The sequence below is a fragment of the Euprymna scolopes genome, chromosome 27 (genome assembly GCF_053919585.1).
Source record: "Euprymna scolopes isolate OS-2025 chromosome 27, ASM5391958v1, whole genome shotgun sequence".
NCBI classification, from domain to species: domain Eukaryota; kingdom Metazoa; phylum Mollusca; class Cephalopoda; order Sepiida; family Sepiolidae; genus Euprymna; species Euprymna scolopes.
Genome location: NC_136508.1, coordinates 65012774 through 65030347, shown reverse-complemented (window position 1 = coordinate 65030347; position 17574 = coordinate 65012774). Strand labels below are relative to the sequence as shown.

The 17574-nt window shown below is 35.5% G+C and overlaps 1 protein-coding gene across 1 annotated transcript in view; it reads left to right on the top strand.

Moving 5' to 3' along the window:
* Positions 1-1644: 1644 nt before the first annotated feature.
* Positions 1645-17574, top strand: part of LOC145248658 (actinia tenebrosa protease inhibitors-like) — a 53553-nt gene continuing 37623 nt past the window's right edge. Inside the window, exon 1 of the mRNA XM_080110327.1 lies at positions 1645-1892. The gene's annotated coding sequence lies outside the window, so the exon portion shown is untranslated. The remainder of the gene's footprint in view (positions 1893-17574) is intronic.

The window sequence follows — 17574 nt, the reverse complement described above, 5'->3', positions numbered from 1 at the left end:
ACTGTTATCCTCATCTTCATAGTTATTGTTGTCTCACTATGTTTCGGCCAACTAATCCTTCGACCTTCTTCATGTAATTAACCGCGACAGGATAGGGATGCTGGGTCTTGTAACTGTATCGCCAATAATTACTGCCTTCCATGGTTGTCATTCTCCCAACTAATTCTCTGCCCTACTTTGGGTTGAATTGAAACCGCTATCTTTAAACAATGTTCACCTGGAAGCGTAGACACTCAACGCCTCTAGCCATTGCGGCACCAAGCAACAACAACCATGAAGATGAGGATGATAGTAAAAAAATTTAATGCACAAATTGATTCATCTTTGACGCATCTTCAAACCATTATGTGTCAGCTTCTCTATATTGGCGCAGTGGATAGAGGCGTTGAGTATGGTTTCAGGTGAGCATTGTCTGAAGACAGCGGTTTCAATCCTATCCAAAGCCGACCAGAGGATTAGTTGACCAAAACGTGTTGAGACAACAACTATGGAAGGTAGTAATTACTGGAGATATAATTACAAGACTCAGCATTTTTATCCCGTCTCCGTTAATCAACTGAAGAATGGGAGGGGATAAATTGATCGAAACGTGATTAAACAACAATAACTATAAAGATAATCATAAGAGTCTGCAAAGATGAATACACAAATTATAAAGCTTCATCCCAAATGATTCCAAAAAAATAAAAATAATAAAATAATAAATAAAACGTGTCTCCTTATAGCTTAAAAAAATCTTTCATTTTTTAAATGAGAGATGATTGTTTGCATTATTTAGAATTACCGACTAACGGTCTCATCTTGACTGTTATTTGCACGCTGTTTCGTTCAGTGTAACCTCCAACTTTTTTTCAAATGAATAAATCGCCATGTTTGGTAAAGAAAAGGGTCAAAACATGGCAACTTATAAACCTGAAGAATGCCGAAGGTTACTTCGACCGAAACGTTGTGCAAATAACACTAAAGATCAGAACATTAATTTGTATTAATCCAAATAATAAAGCCATATACAGCTAGTATTTGGCCTAACCCCGGAAAAATATCTCAAATTTAGAAAAAAAAATCATTTATTGGAAGAGGAATCAAATCGGCATTTACATAATTTAAGATTATCAAGATTCAAACAAGATATTTTATGTTATGCAGATGTTATGATAATTTTTCAGAGCTATTTATTTTATGCTGACTCGAGATATGTGTGTATGTTCGAGGAGAAGAATGGGTTGGGCAAAGAAAAATAAGAGAGAGGAAGGGAGAGGCAAAGAGAGGGGGATAAATATTATGCTATACTTTTATACCGAGCAATGCCGAGTAGCCCTGTTTGTTTATTATGAATGCATGAACAAGTGTGTGGCATTTCTCAAAACCCTTTCAAATTCGTTTAGCGCATGCTCAGTCAGACATAATTGATCGTACCTGTACATGATATGAACGTGCCAAAATATATAATAAATAACAAACAAACAAACAGACAAACAAACAAACAAACAAACAACAACTATACTCGTTTCAAAGCCATTGAGCATTGAAGAAATACCGGGCCTTCTCAAGAATAATTACGTCATCGTCACGTTCGTGCGCGGCTCTTTCGATTGGTCAATGCTCACCAACACTTCTTATATAGAACAATACATCCTGTTGAACAGTCGCTGTTCGTTTCTAGAATTGGCAAGTCACAGATGTGCATGAAAAAAGTCTGACGGCGAGACGGAGACACGCACGCACGCACGCAAATAGAACAACAAAACAGTCGAAGCTGGTTGAATAGTCGAAAGAGAAAAGATAATCGTTTCTAATTGATTTCGTCCACAAGGAAAAAAGAAAGACTTTTGTGACAAAAAACAACAAAAAAAAAAACAAAAAAAAACAAAACGTGTCGACACAAAACAAGAGTAAGTATGATACAGCTTTGTTACTTATCTGTTTTTGTTTTTTTTTGTGTATATTTTCTTTTCTCTTTTCGTTTTTTTTTTTGTTTTTTCATAAGATGATTGAAAATTCACACCCTATTCTAAAAACCTTTTAATCTATTCATGAATTATATTTTTACACACACACACACACACACACACACACACACACACACACACACACACACACACACACACACACACACACACACGCACAAACACACACACACACACACACAAAAGCAATGGATAAAGAACAACATACACAATATGAGTTTTGATTTAAAATTTCATATGTTCACCATCATTCGATTTGATATCCTCAAATTTATCGAGAATCGCATCAATTTATTTTCCTAAAATGCCAGTGTTCATTCATCCATTTACTTCCCTGGGAGATGGTTAGACATCGACTGCATCGACTTCGAAAACGTTTATCAGACACAAATGAATGTTGATCAGTTCAGTTTTTCCTGCATGAAGGAATTCAATGACTTATCTATGCTTTTGATGCACGTCCATGACAGGGGTTGCTTTCTTAGACCCTCACATCATCAATATCTAAATATCTAGGGATGACGTACTATAATACGAATGGATAATAGATTAGAATGGAAGACAAATACAATCTCAACTTATATATAAACAGCAGTTTGTGTGTGTGTCTGTGTGCGTGCGTCTGTGTGTGAGTTCATTACATATTGATCCCGAAACAGCTGGGCCGTTATTTTTTAGATTTCACGCAAATATACATGTGCGTGGGAATATTTTTAGATAGTTTTTTTTATCGGAATGCCCCCGATAAGTATCTAAAATCGATAATCAAAAAAATCAGATTAAAGAGGGGGCTGTCCAACTTTGATCTGTTAACGCCTTTATACGGTCTAACATCACAAGTGCATTTGAAAAGTTTTCTCGCCACACAAGCAAAAGCTCCGAACTATAAAATCAAAAGTGTGTTCTTTGATAAGACAGAGGCGCGGTCGAAGCGATGATACTTCAGTTTTGCATTTTAAATTTTAATTCAAGCCGTTATATATAACGATAATTATATTAAATCAACAGTAGGTTGTCTACAAGTGCAATGTAGACTACAATGTATTGTGAACAAAGTCACTGCCTGGGGGCATGTGTCTAGAGCAGGCAATCAATCGATTTCATGAGATGTTTGAAAATTCAAAATTCCCTATTTTAAAAATCTTTTAATTTATGCATGAATTATATTGTTTACACACGCACACACACACGCACGCACACACACACACACACACACACACACACACACACACACACACACACACACACACACACACACAAGCAATGGATAAAGAACAACAATACACAATATGAGTTTTGATTGAATATTTCATATGCTCACCATCATTCGATTTGATGTCCTCAAATTTATCGAGAATCGCATCAATTTATTTTCCTAAAATGACAGTGTTCATTCAACCATTCATGGGAGATGGTTAGGTCGATGTGGTTCACTTGAATGACGACATTGCCCGGGATCGAATGAAGGTCAACAAATGTTCCACACCATATTTTATTGTCATCAAAATCGGTGAAATTGCCCATTTTTCAATCAAATCGATTGATTGCCTGCTCTAGTTGCACCGGGAGGAAACTTGGCATGCTTTCCCGCAATCTATAATACATTGTCGGCTACATTGCACTGTAGAGAATCTACTGTTGGTTTTATAAAATTAGTTTTATATAATGGCTTGAATTAAAGTTTAAAATGCAAAATTCCAGTATCCTGGTTCAGTTGTGTTCTAAACAGAAACATTCATTACGAACGCGCCCCTGTCTTATCAAAGAACTTTCTTTTATACGCCGGGCCTTTCTGCTTGTGTGGGGAGTAAAACTTCTCAAATGCACTTGTAATGTTAGGTTTTATAATTTAATTCGTTCGCAATTTTTTCTGACATCAACTGCATCGGCTTCGAAAACGTTTAACAGTGAATGTTGATCAGTTCAGTTTTCCTGAATGGAGGAATTCAATGACCCATCTATGCTTTTGATGCACGTCCATACCAGAGTTTGCTTTCTTAGACCCTCACATGATCAATATCTAAATATCTAGGGATGACGTATTATAATACGAATGGATAGTAAATTAGAATGGAAGACAAATACAATCTCAACTTACATATAAAAAGCAGTTTGTATGTGTGTCTGTGTGCGTGCGTCTGTGTTTGAGTTCATTACATATTGATCCCGAAACAGCTGGACTATTATTTTTGATATTTTACACAAATATACCTTACGTGCGTGGGAATATTTTTAAATAGGTTTTGTATCGGAATGCCCCCGATAAGTATCTAAAATCGATAATCAAAAAAATCAGATTAAAGAGGGAACAGTCCAACTTTGATCAAAGTTAACACCTTTATACGGTATAACGTCACAAGTGCATTTGAAAAGTTTTCTTGTCACAAGCAGAAGCGCCAGCCATATAAAATCAAAAGTGTGTTCTTTGATAAGACAGAGGCGCGGTCGAAAAAATGTTTCTGTCTAGGGCACAATTAAACGATGATACTTCAGTTTTGCATTTTAAATTTTAATTCAAGCCGTTATATATAAAGATAATTATATTAAATCAACAGTAGGTTCTCTACAGTGCAATGTAGACTACAATGTATTGTGAACAAAGTTACTGCCAGAAGGCATGCGAAGCTTTCTCTTGGTGCACCACGGATTGATCCACAACTAAAACAGGCAATCAATCAATTTGATTGAAAAAAAAAGGAAGATTTGATCAAATTTCGATGACAATAAAATTTTCGGAAGTGTGGACCATTTGTTGCTCATCATTTAATTCCAGGAAACATCGGGTCTCTCTGCGAGTCTTTCATAAAATTGATTGATGAGGGAAGTTAAGACGAGAAAATTTCAAAGTCAGAGAACATTCGCAAAAGTAAACATGTTTTTACTGTAAACAATAATGTACGCAAATATTCATAACGGAATGTCGAGGACGTAGATTTAGATACGGTATTTATTTGCTCCCCCACCGAGCAGATTAGGCACAAGGCCGATTTTTAATGTGAGGAGTGAAGGGGAAATAGGGACCAACTCCCCGGGGAGTAGGAGAGCTGGATAGTGACAATTGGTATGAAGGGTTGCCTCTACATTGACCAAGGTCTTATATGTGGGGTCGGTATTTATTTGCTCCCCCACCGAGCAAATTAGGCACAAGGCCGATTTTTGATGTGAGGATTGAAGGAGAAATGGGGACCAACTCCCCGGGCACTTATAAACCTGAAGAATTAAATATCAACTAAAATTTCTAACTGGCAAATTTTGTTTTCTAACATTCCTTGCCATGAAAAAATTTTCTCTGAATATTTTCCTTTACATGACATTTTACATTATTATTAATAATAATAATAATAATAATCGTTCAGGGTAATCTGACGTTGCCCCTAAAGGCTAATTCTTATACTACTACTACTACTACTACTACTACTACTACTACTACTACTACTACTACAACAACAACAACAACAACTAATATTCCTATTTCAACGCCCCACTAATAATCACTAATAATTATCCCTCATCAATATGATGGAAAAAACGGTGGCTAAGAGTACATTTGTTAGTAAAAGTTTTACAGAACTTGAAACATAAAGCTGTTATCAAAATAATCGGACTCGGTATTAAGTAACATAAAAATGGTTGATATGTCGTAAAAGAAAACGAACAAACCAAACCAAATCCGTGTATTTTAATTCTAATGGAATTACCCAATACTATAACCTCATAGTTGATTAAGTTTATGCGTAAACCACAGTTTTTTTTTTACTTATACCTATCTGCTTCTAATCTGGCTACGAATCTTAGTTCACAAATTCTACGTTAATTCCACATGACTGGAGAACAGAAGCATCACAAAGTAAAAGAAAAAAGTACAAATCTTATATTTGGCTTTGCGATATTTTTTTATTATTATGCTCTCCAGCTCCGTCAGAAACATTAATCTTTTGGTAAGGATCTGTAGAAAATAAAAAAAACATTTTTCCCCGTACTTGACTACAAAGTCAATTTTGAATGCATTGCAAAGTCAGTTTAAAAAATTCTTTAAGGATATTGGTTAGGAGTAAAAAACAAATATGGGTTAAAGAGTACTAAGAGCCACACCTTCCCAGATGTGGCAGAAATATTCCATCTTTTCTGTGTGTTGCGCTTAAGTTTAAAATAACAGTTTCGTTGGTCTGTTATGCTTAATTTTTGGAATATCATTGTTACATGGAGAGGGATGTCCCTTTTTCCATGTAAATAAGAAGAATACCAGATAAGTGAAAATGAGATTAGGATAAGCCTAGAATCGAACCCTGTAGGCAAGGTTAAGAAATGGAATGTTAGAAATTAAGTCGATTGTCCGATTCTTTTAGAAATCTGAATATTAAAATGTCAGTTAAAAGAATGGACAATGCAGATTAAAAATGTATTGTTTAAAAATAGCTTAGATATTAAATTAAGGATTCTTTTGTTTGCCAAAAGTGTGTTGGACAAACATATGTGAAACTACGTGAAAATTAGTCACGTTTGAAAACACACTTCTGACGTCATAGACAAAGGAGATTTCTCTATATAGGAAAGTATGGTTCGAATGTAGAGAGTAGAGAATTAGTTGATCAGCCAAGAGTACTGATAGTCAGTTGGAGAGGAGAGTCCGTTAGAGGCGAAGTGTAAAAGAGAAGCCATGTCGATTCAAGTTTGAATTCCTGGCGTCATCGACCGGCCGATCATTGAATAAAGAAGTCATCATTATGTTGTAACTGTTGTCTTGTGTGATGTTTAATCACGAACGAAAGGTAATTGTGTTTATCATCTTATAATGAACATTGTGTAACCCTTCGAAGATTATGTGTCCTCCCACCATCATCATAAGTGAAGTATCTCCTCCTCCTCTCTATATGTGTATAAGAACTGTTGTTGCATCATATCTCACAGACTGTATTAATATAAAACCTCCAAAAATTGTCACAGTCGTCATGATGTAATATATATATGTCTTTTCTCCATCATCATCACTATCGTTATGTCTGTATTATGAGTCCCGTTATATATGTCCCCAATATTAACTCCCGTCATCTCCAATATGCATCCCTACACAACATCAATTTCATCATGAGTTTATTTTGTAGATGCTCTCAACAATATGTATAAGAGACTTTGTCCGTCTGTTGGTCTATCACACGTGCATCTCTGTAGAAAGCGATATCTCCCGTCAGCCTGTCACATTTTAATTAAATAACATTTTAAAATAATTTCAATTATTCTTTTGGAATGCGACTTGTGTTGACACCTTTGCGGCCATGTCGGTAACAGAACTGACGACAAACACTGGGCATGCAGCAGCGTCAAAAAAGGATCGCAAGTCATCAAGATACGCTTGTTTCATTAACAGATTTGAGTTTTAATTGATCGTTGTGGAAACGGTATAGATATAAGAGTTGTCTGTTACTGACAATAGGAAGTCATCAGTGGTGATCTTCCCTGAACAGGAAGTAACCCGAGATGGTCTCCTCTGAACAGTGATTATCTCCCCTTACAGTAATATATAGCGGAGACATGGGAGCAACAATTTGCTTTTTGTGTGGAGCTCATTAACGAGCTGTAGGGATACATTTCCTACATATAAACGAGTGGGACGGACCTATTATTTTAAAACAAAAATATCTTTTATTATCTATATATTAATAGGATAGCGTGTGTGTTATTTATTTTGTGTCACACTTACATCCGAGTGACTGTCGTTTAATTGTTATGGACTTCTATTTCTTGTAATAAATAATTTACCAAGAATTCTTCATAAATTTTGGTTTCGATTATAGTTGATGGCACTTAAGTCATTCATTTTTTATAAATAATTTTATCAAGAATTCTTCATACGTTTTGGTTTCGGTTTCGATTATAGCTGATTGCACTTCTGTAATCTATCTTTTTATAAATAAATTTCTCAAGAATTCTTCATTAGTTTTGGTTTCAGTTTCTAATATAGCTGAAGGAACTCAAGTTATATATATATATATATATATATATATATATATATATATATACTAATATATATATATATACACATATATTTTTTCATGTCAGTTTTGGTTTTGGTTTCGATTCAAGCTAATGCACCCAAGTTATATTGATATATTTTTTATTTTTGAAATCGCAACTTTATATAAAAATCGATAGAACATAAATTCTATAATAATATATAAGGAATCTGCAAGAAATAAAATATCATATTTAAGCGTTTACGACGGGCTACGCCGGGCGTTTCTGCTAGCTTAGATAAATGCAGTTTTAACAAAAGAGCTACAATAATAGCAGGCCGTCTTCATTTACGCTGAACATCCACAGAATGCCGACACCAATATTGCATATGAATGTCCCCTGTAGAATTTTCACAGGTCTCGCTAGCTACTATAAATATTATAAAGTACTTTTACTTAAAGTAAAATTGTAAGCAATTTTTAAAAAATTAAGGAAAAAGTTTTCCATTTCCAAATTTATATTAGAATCTGATTTCTTTTATTTATAAGATTGTATAACATACTACCAACATCTTCGGCCCTGTCGGTGGGGCATTAGAATACGCCGACTGTCCCCCCTGCAGAGGGTAAAAGTCCCTCAATGGGGGTCCTGGATATGACCTTAAACTATATCCAGTGGTGAGGCCCCAGCTTGTGGGCTTTGGGGAGTGTGGAGTCACACTTTAATTGCCATTGCTCCCAGGTCCACTCTGACCCGGAGTGGTAGTACCTGGTAGGGTCCCAACTATGGGTTAAATAGAAATTGACGTGAAAACAACAAATATATTCTATTAAAAAATTTTTTCTTCAAAATCTTTGGATTCGGCATTAAATAACCCGGAAAGGGTTGATATGCCGTAAAACAACCAACCAACCTACATCTTAGTAAATAATTAGTCATTATATTAATACATTTTTAATAAATTATATTAGTATTTATAGCTATAATGCTATTTTGGTTTAACAATTAAGCGATATCTTAAGTAGTCATAAGGTGTGAATATGTTACAATAATATTATCTTTTCTAATAAGAATGTCGTTCATATATCTTGTCAAAAAGATGCTGGATTGGCAGTATTGTAATTCAAACTCACCGCGAGGTTTTCCAGCGGTGTTAGCTGGAAGCGAGAAGGCATGCAAGCATGAACTTTACACTAACTTATACTTAACACACTAGACGCATCACATCCCCAAACGCAGCTAAGGATGGAATACTGTTGCCATATCTGGGCAGGAGCTGCTAAAAACAGCCTATCCTGCCTTGACAGAGTACAAAATAGACTTCGTGGCTAAGTGGGGGATGCCCTTTTCTCTACCCTGCAACCTCTCTCCCACAGAAGAGACGTTGCGAGCCTATCCTTGTTTTATCGTTATTTCCATGGCAGGTACTCGTCTGAACTCCAATCTTTGGTCCCCCCTCGCCAATCTTTCACGAAAAAAACCCGTCTAGCTGAATCCACTGTGAAAAATTTCCCCCACTCTATATCTGTGCCTAAATCAAATCGCGGATTCCATGAACAAAGCTTCTTTCTTAGAACTGCACGCCTGTGTAACTCTGTTCCGTCTGCCTGCTTCCCTCCGGACTACAACTTCGATGTCTTCAAGTCCAATGTTAACAAATTCCTAATGAACCGCCCCCTTAATTAAACACTTCATCAGATCTCCACACTAACGTAATGTACTTGCAATAACCCTTATCGCTGAGTGGCTTCCGGGCCTTGATAAGTGGTGATCACTGTGTAAAGAAAAAAAAATGCATAAGTTTTCCCTGCCAGTACATAGCCTCTCCATCATTAAGACTCCTATAGTGCCTCCACATTGTCCACACACGCTAACTGGATGCCTTGCGGCCCCAGGCTAAACTTGTGGGAGATCTTTGAGTAGTAGGGGACCCCAGAGGTAGTGTGTTATGGCCCACTGATGTGTGGACATGCCCTGGCACACTACCAACCCCTACCCCACTGTCTTGTGGGTGCCCTTGGTTGGGCGAAGACTAGGAGAAGGAACCCCAAAATCAAACACCACTGTCTCGTGGGCCTTATCACAGCAAAAGGCTAAGAGACGGGAACTGACTTCAAATCCTACTTCTGCCTTTCAGTTTTTCTTAAAAGGCTCTGGAGCCTCATCCAAAAAGAAAAGATAGGGCGACTGTTTACCTCACTGAGGTTACTTTCGGCCAGATGCTGCGACCTTCTCTGTTGCCGACAGTCGCGGGTTCGCTCCATTGGAGTTTCAGAGGGTGCCTATCTTATGCGTAACAGATACTGCACCTAAACTGTACAAGCAAGTTTAGAGCCAAGGTGGAAAGTCCTGTGGCGATGGAGTGAGACTATGCCAACACCGAGGGATAAAGCACTGGGGCCCCGACTAGTCATCGTCAAGACTGACGGACTGCATGATGATGATGATGATGATGATGATGATGAATTCACACTGTTCTGGTCGGTTCATAATACAGGATACCTCACTTAAAAGTAGCCCAGAAAATGTAGTAGAGAGGAGGAACATTCTTTTATTGTTTAAATTACCTGTAGCATTGTTTAAATTACCTGTAGCATTGTTTAAATTACTTGTAGTGTTATATAAGATGCTAGAAGTGCTCCCCGTTGACATCTTTGCATTTATGGGTACGTTTAACAATGTTTGCTGATACCGCATGTAGATATTCTTTGATGATTCTCCTGATAGCATTGGTAATGTTCTCCTTTAGTTTGTTTAGATTGTTAGGATTATTTGCATAAACTTTTTGTTTTAAAGTCCCCCAAAGATGAAAATCACATGATGACAAGACGGGGAACGTGGTGGCCATAACCCTTTGCTTATTGTTCTCTTTTTCGTAAACGATGGAGTGATGTTGTCACATCTGGGCAGGAGCTACTAGAAGCCGCTTATCCTGCCTTGACAGAGTTCAAAATAGACTTTGTAGCCTAATAAGGGATGCCCTTTTCTCTTTCCTGCAACCTCTTTCCCACAGAATAGACGTTTCGAGCCTGTCTCTGCTTTATCGTTATTTTCATGGCAAGTGCTCAGCTGAGCTTCAATCTATGGTCCCCCCTCGCCAAACTTTCACGAAAAACACTCATCTAGCCAAAACCACTATCAATAATTTCTCACACTCTTTATCTGTGCCTAAACCTAAATGCAGATACCATGAACAAAGCTTCTTTCTTAGAAATGCACGCCTGTAGAATTCTCTTCCAATTGCCTGCTTTCCAGCTGACTACAATCTGATTGTCTTCAAGTCCAACATAAACAAATTCTTGATGAACCGTCCCCCTAAATAATCTAATTTACAAAATTCCCACTACTTATGTTTACTACTCTATAATCACATTGACTAATGTATACCCATTAACCATTATCCTCATGTCATAAACTCGTGATCTGTGAGACGTGTGGCATGTAGCGCCATCTTGCTTGAAAAAGAATTGCCTTTTGTTTTGTGGTGTCAGTTGGTCGATAAGAGAAAAAGAAAGATCGGCTTTTTTTAAGTGGACCACTTAATCCGAAAAAAAATGATTAGAGAAAGATTAAAAGTGATCGGGATGCTTTTAAGTGGACCATCCTGTATAATGGCTCGTATACCAGAGAAGCTGGATCTTATGAGTAAGCCTAATAAGTTTTTGTAAGGTTTGTTGTTTATATTTGCAATGCATATGGTAAAATGTGCATAATAGTTGTTTTTGTTAATAAAGTTGTGTAGTATATTATTAAAATATTAGTAAATAATTAGTTATTGTTGTGTCTGTATCAATAACAACACAAACGCAGAAAGTAGAGGTAAAACAAATATATTAAGACGAAAAGATAATACATATTTACAAAGGTGCAGTTGTACTGCAGTTGGAAGATTGTCCGGCAGAGGGCGCGTTAAAGTCTTTCATGGAGCAACCGGCACATGCGTCTTGCCTATCCGGCGTTCGAACACAGCTCTCCTGTCTTGCTGACTTGATACCTTTATCTATATCTTTTCACCCACGTATGCTAATTAGTGGGCGTCTCCACAACAGTTATGTTAATACATTTTTAATAAATTTCATGAGTAATTCATATATATAATTCTTCTTCTTTTTTTTTTAAATATGTGATAATCTATATAGTCTAACGTGTGAATATTTTAAAATACTGTTATTTTTTGTAATTACACAAAAATACCACAGTCATTAACAACTAGCAAGGCCTGTTGAAATTCCACAGCGGTATATTTCAAATGTAATATATTGCTGCTGGGCATTCTGTAAGCGTTCAACGTGAATGGAGACGCCCCCCCCCCAAGATATTATAGTAAGCCTTTTGTCTAAACTGTAAAAATATTTATCCAAGTAATCTGATTAATGTAGTGTCTAGTAATTACGGTTTATTTTCAATATCCTTATAGGAGTCTGTGACATATTTCTATTTTATGGACGTCCGGTGCCAACGGAAACCCCACGATATCGTTATACTATCTTTAGACAGAACAGATACTACACTTAGATCCAAGCCAGAAAACAAAGAACGTATATTTTAGTTTCACGTACGGCCCAAAAGTGACATCATTTTTTAAATTAATTTTTTCACATTGCGTCTTCGGCGATCGGGAGATCCTATTTATTAAAAAGAAGGATATGTTATAACATGCTACGAACATTGAATTAGCGTTTGTATATGCTGATTTAATGTTCGTAGTATGTTATCATCTTCTATCCTCCTTTTTAATAAATAGAATCTCCCGATCGAATAATTTATAATCTGGAAACCGCGACACGTACGAACGTATATACGTCAAAACGTCTCTACGGTATTAATATATAGATATGTGATGTCTTATGTAGTCTAAGGTGTGAATATTTTAAAATATAGTAGAACCCCGGGATACGGCATTACAAATTAGTAACAAAATATAGTACAGTATATAATACACATGTTTATTGTAACAGTATAAATAACACCGTAAGGCGGGGCAAATACCGTAACCAAGAGCCGGAAAACATCGTATTCCACATCATAACCTGAAAAAAAAACAACAACAAAAAAACAACGTATCCTAGGGCCATCGTATCCCGGGGTTCTACTATACTGTTATTTTTTGTCATTACAAAGAACCGTTAATCATTAAAAAAATTCTCCTTATTGGTTCACTTTTGCAATTCTTAAGCCATAATTTTATTGCGCGAAACTTTTTTGGATTTGTGGAACCGTGCGAATCTGTACGCCTCGCCACGCACAACTCATTCAACAGCCTTAGTCTGTTAATGACACGCCACACCGAAGACCATTGTGAATTAACTTGCTTTTACAAGCGCCTCTCCATATCCAAGCCAGCAGAACATCCAACAAATGATCCTGATATTTGCATATTGATTTTGAAAAAAGATTTTTATTAATTAACTATGTTTTGTCGTTGTTCATTGAACATATTTGTATTTCATACAAAACAATTGTTTTGATGATTTTTTTGTAAATACTGAGATGGCCAAAAATTTCGTTCGTTATTTGAATGTCAAGTTTCCTAAAGATACTTTTATATTCCTATTCTTCAAGTCTTGTCTTTGGAATAGTCCGTTGATGTTAGTGTGCAATAAATCTCCGACTAAAAGGGAGTTCTTACGTTTTTTCTTGTATTTAAGTGTAACGTTACATACGTTTTCACACCTGGTAACATTTGAACCCAATACGTTGTAGACTCCGTCGCAAAGGAGCAAAAAAAAAAAAAACAAGAATAAGACAGAAATTCCACTCAATGTTTCAGGTTTTGAGAAAAGACCTTTATTTCGCATTCTCCAGCCATGCGTGACTACACCCAAGTCTCTAACGTGATCGTTATCTTCGGTCTGTGCACACGTTCTTCTTAAACTCTATCTCCTATCTGGTGATAAAATAAAGTAACGAAAATTCGCAGTTTCTAATCAGTTTTATACCCTCTCTTTTTCCTTGCCGTGACATCACTTCTCACACGGCCCGTTCATTTGCATACAGCTGCCATACGCGCGTCCGCGCTCCGTTACATAAGGTCTTGAAATAGAAGATCAAAAAGAGACTTACCGACAGAAACGTCACAGAAATCTGCATAAAGACATGCAAGGTAAATAGGGAGGATGCGCTTACAATACGGGTGCGCTAGAAAGGGCTGGGGTTAGGGTTAGGGTTAGTTCGATTCCGAAAAGAAAATTATTTAATGTGAGAGATGCTTCTTGCTCAAGGATGTCAAACACACACACACACACACACACACACATAAATATATATATATATATATATATATATATATATATATATATATATATATATAAAGGTGAACGTGTCTGTCTGTGTACATTTTTCTATACAATAACTCTTTCAATTTTTAGTCTACAGACTCGAAATTTGATATATAGGGTACTGAGATTTGGGAAAATCTTTGTGATCGATTTTCGGACAGAAATTTGGCCGTTAAGGGATCAAAGTTCAACGATTTGACCTTTGAAAACTACCAAACTCCTCCGACAATGTTTGGTCTAAACACTTGAAATTTTAGATATAAGTTTCTTCGACATGGATCTAATATAACAACTTGATATGAACCCAAAACAATAAATGTTATGGGGTCATAATAGGGGTCAAAGTTAAAAAAAATTGACCTCTTTTTTTTGCTTTTTTTTTGCTCAACATACACCCCCAAACACCCGGACAACACCGGGCTGGAAAATGCTAGTATATATATATATATATATATATATATATATATATATATATATATATATATATATATATATATAAAAGTGAACGAGTCTCTGTGTGTGTGTATGTGTGTGTGTACATTTTCCTACGCAATAACTCTGTCAATTTTTAGGCTACAGGCTCGAAATTTGATATACAGGGTACTGAGATTTTAGAAAATATTTGTGATTCGTTTTCGGCCAGAAATTTGGCTGTTAAAGGGGTCAAAGTTCAACGATTTGACCTTTGAGAACTCTACCAAACTCCTCCGACAATTTTGGGTCTAAACAATTGAAATTTTAGATATAGGTTCCTTGGACATGGATCTAACTTAATAACTCCATTTGAGCCCAAAACAATAAATTTTAAGGGGTCATAATAGGGTCAAATTAAAAAAAATGGACCGCTTTTTTTTTTTTTGCTCAGCATACACCTCCAAACATCCGGGCAACACCGGGCTGAAATGCTAGTATATATATATATATATATATATATATATATATATATATATATATATATATATATATATATATATATAGCGTATAAAGACAACAGAGAGCTCCCGTTTGATTAGACATTTAAAAAAAAAATCAGTTTTTCTGATGATCTTTTTAGTGTGTGGATTGAAAGAATTAATATAAGTTCCATGTGTAGTTCGAAGTTGGTTGCGGTGTTGCTTTTCGTCTTTCAAGACTATTTATATCCATATAAATTCTTTTGATCCATATATTAAATAGATCATCCGAAAACATTTTGAAAAATAAAAAAGCTATAATCAAACGGAAGCTCTATGTATTTTTAACAACGTTTATTTATATATATATATATATATATATATATATATATATATATATATATATATATAGTCAGCCACATACAGTACTGTTTCGTTGTATCACAGCTCATCAGTGCGGCCAGACAGGCAACTACCTCAAGCCAGAAACGAAACTCGACCGCCCGTACGACAGTCAAGGCTTCGAACTATTAAACAGCAGCTGCTGTGCGGATAGTGAATTAACGATGTTTTGTACATCGTCCGAATATCTAAGCTCGATTTGTTTAGCAGGGGCGTTCGGCGTTGCTCGGTTGCAAAATACGCTTACATATGATATTTTAATTTTGTAGATTTCATTTGAATTAGTAAAGAGCTACGTCAAGGATTAGTTCATATAGAAACGTTTTAATTTGAGTAAAATAAAATACGCATCAAGTACGCTTGGAAGCCAAATCACAACGAAAATAAACAAATATTTTACTTATTTGAAATTTATCATAAATATATTTCAGAGGTATACTCCATCTTCAGTGTGTTTTGTTTGTTTTTTCCCCCTTTTCTACTCCCTTGGCACGTTGTAAAGTTGGAGAAAGAAGTCTGTTTATAAAGAGCCGCGAGTTGTATCTCAGCGGTTGTATTTTGAAATGTTTGAACTGTGCGTAGGCAACGCGAGAATAACGTCAAGGATGAGAGTTCATATAGAAACGATGTTTTAATTTGAATAAAATAAAATGCGCATCATGCGCGCTTGAAAGCCAAATCACAACGTAATATTAGGAAAATAAACAAATATTTTACTTATTTGAAATTTATCACAAATATATTTCAGAGGTATACTCCATCTCCAGTGTGTTGTTTTGCTTCGTTTTTTCCTTTTCTTCTTCCTTGCCATGTTGTAAACTTGGAGAAAGAAGTCTGTTTATAAAGAGCTGCGCGTTGTATTTAGTAAAGAGTTAATTCTCTATCGATTCTTACATATTATATTGTACCCAATATGTAGTAGTAATTTCAAAGTAAAAAAAAAAATTATTGTGTGCCATCAGCTAATATCGAAACCGAAATTTATGGCGCTCCAGCATGAATCATTATAGTTTGAGCTATCGTCAGTTGGATAAGAAAATAGCTAAGAATAAAATGAACTTTAACATGTATATATATATATATATATATATATATATATATATATATATATATATATATATATATATATATATATATATATATATATATATTTGTGTGTGTATGTGTGTGTGGGTATATATGTAGGTATTTAATAATTATTATAGTAAATAATTATGTCAGCTCGTTTAAGAAACTTGTTTCTTACAGTTGAGCACTTTCAGTTGAAATAATCATCATATAATGATTTGATCACTATGGCAGACGTTGAAAAAACATTTAAAAATGAAATGTTTAAATTTCAACAGTATTTCTCGCGGGTAACGGTGGCCGTATGGATCGAGATGGCTTCTGTTGCCGGGTTAGGATCTATCAACCGGTTTTAATCGTGACACCCTGTACTGATGATTCCCGAAAGATGAAACACTAGAGTCTATAGGTATTTAATGATTATTTTAGTGTAATATATATATATATATATATATATATATATATATATATATATATAATTATTATTATTATTATTATTATTATTATTATATATTAAAGCCCCCCCCTATTTGGGTAGAGCATTGTCGTAAATAATTCTCACTCGCTACTTAATTGGCTGAAAAATGCGAAGCTCACGGTTTGTTTACAAACAGGCGGTTTGAGCACTGTACAAGTAGCGGACGGATGTTTGTTTAAATAGACATTCGGACGGTGTCGCTTCCGTGGTCGAGAGGTAGAGCTGCCGACTGTCAACACGGCAGTTCTAGGTTCGGTCCTTGGCTTGGAAGAGGTGATAGTCTAGCGGCACTGACGAGCTGTGATATAACAAAACAGGACTGCATGTCGATGACTATAAATATATATGTGTATACATATTGAAAAAAAATGTAGCCATCAACAATTGTGTGTTTTTCAGCCTTTTATCATATTTTTATTTTAAAATATTTTTATAACGCGTTTCAAGCTTTATTTCGCTCTCTTCAGATATTTTCGTAAAAAGTTTTTTTTTTAAAATGAGAGTTTGAAATGTTATTTTTACATCTGCTGATACTA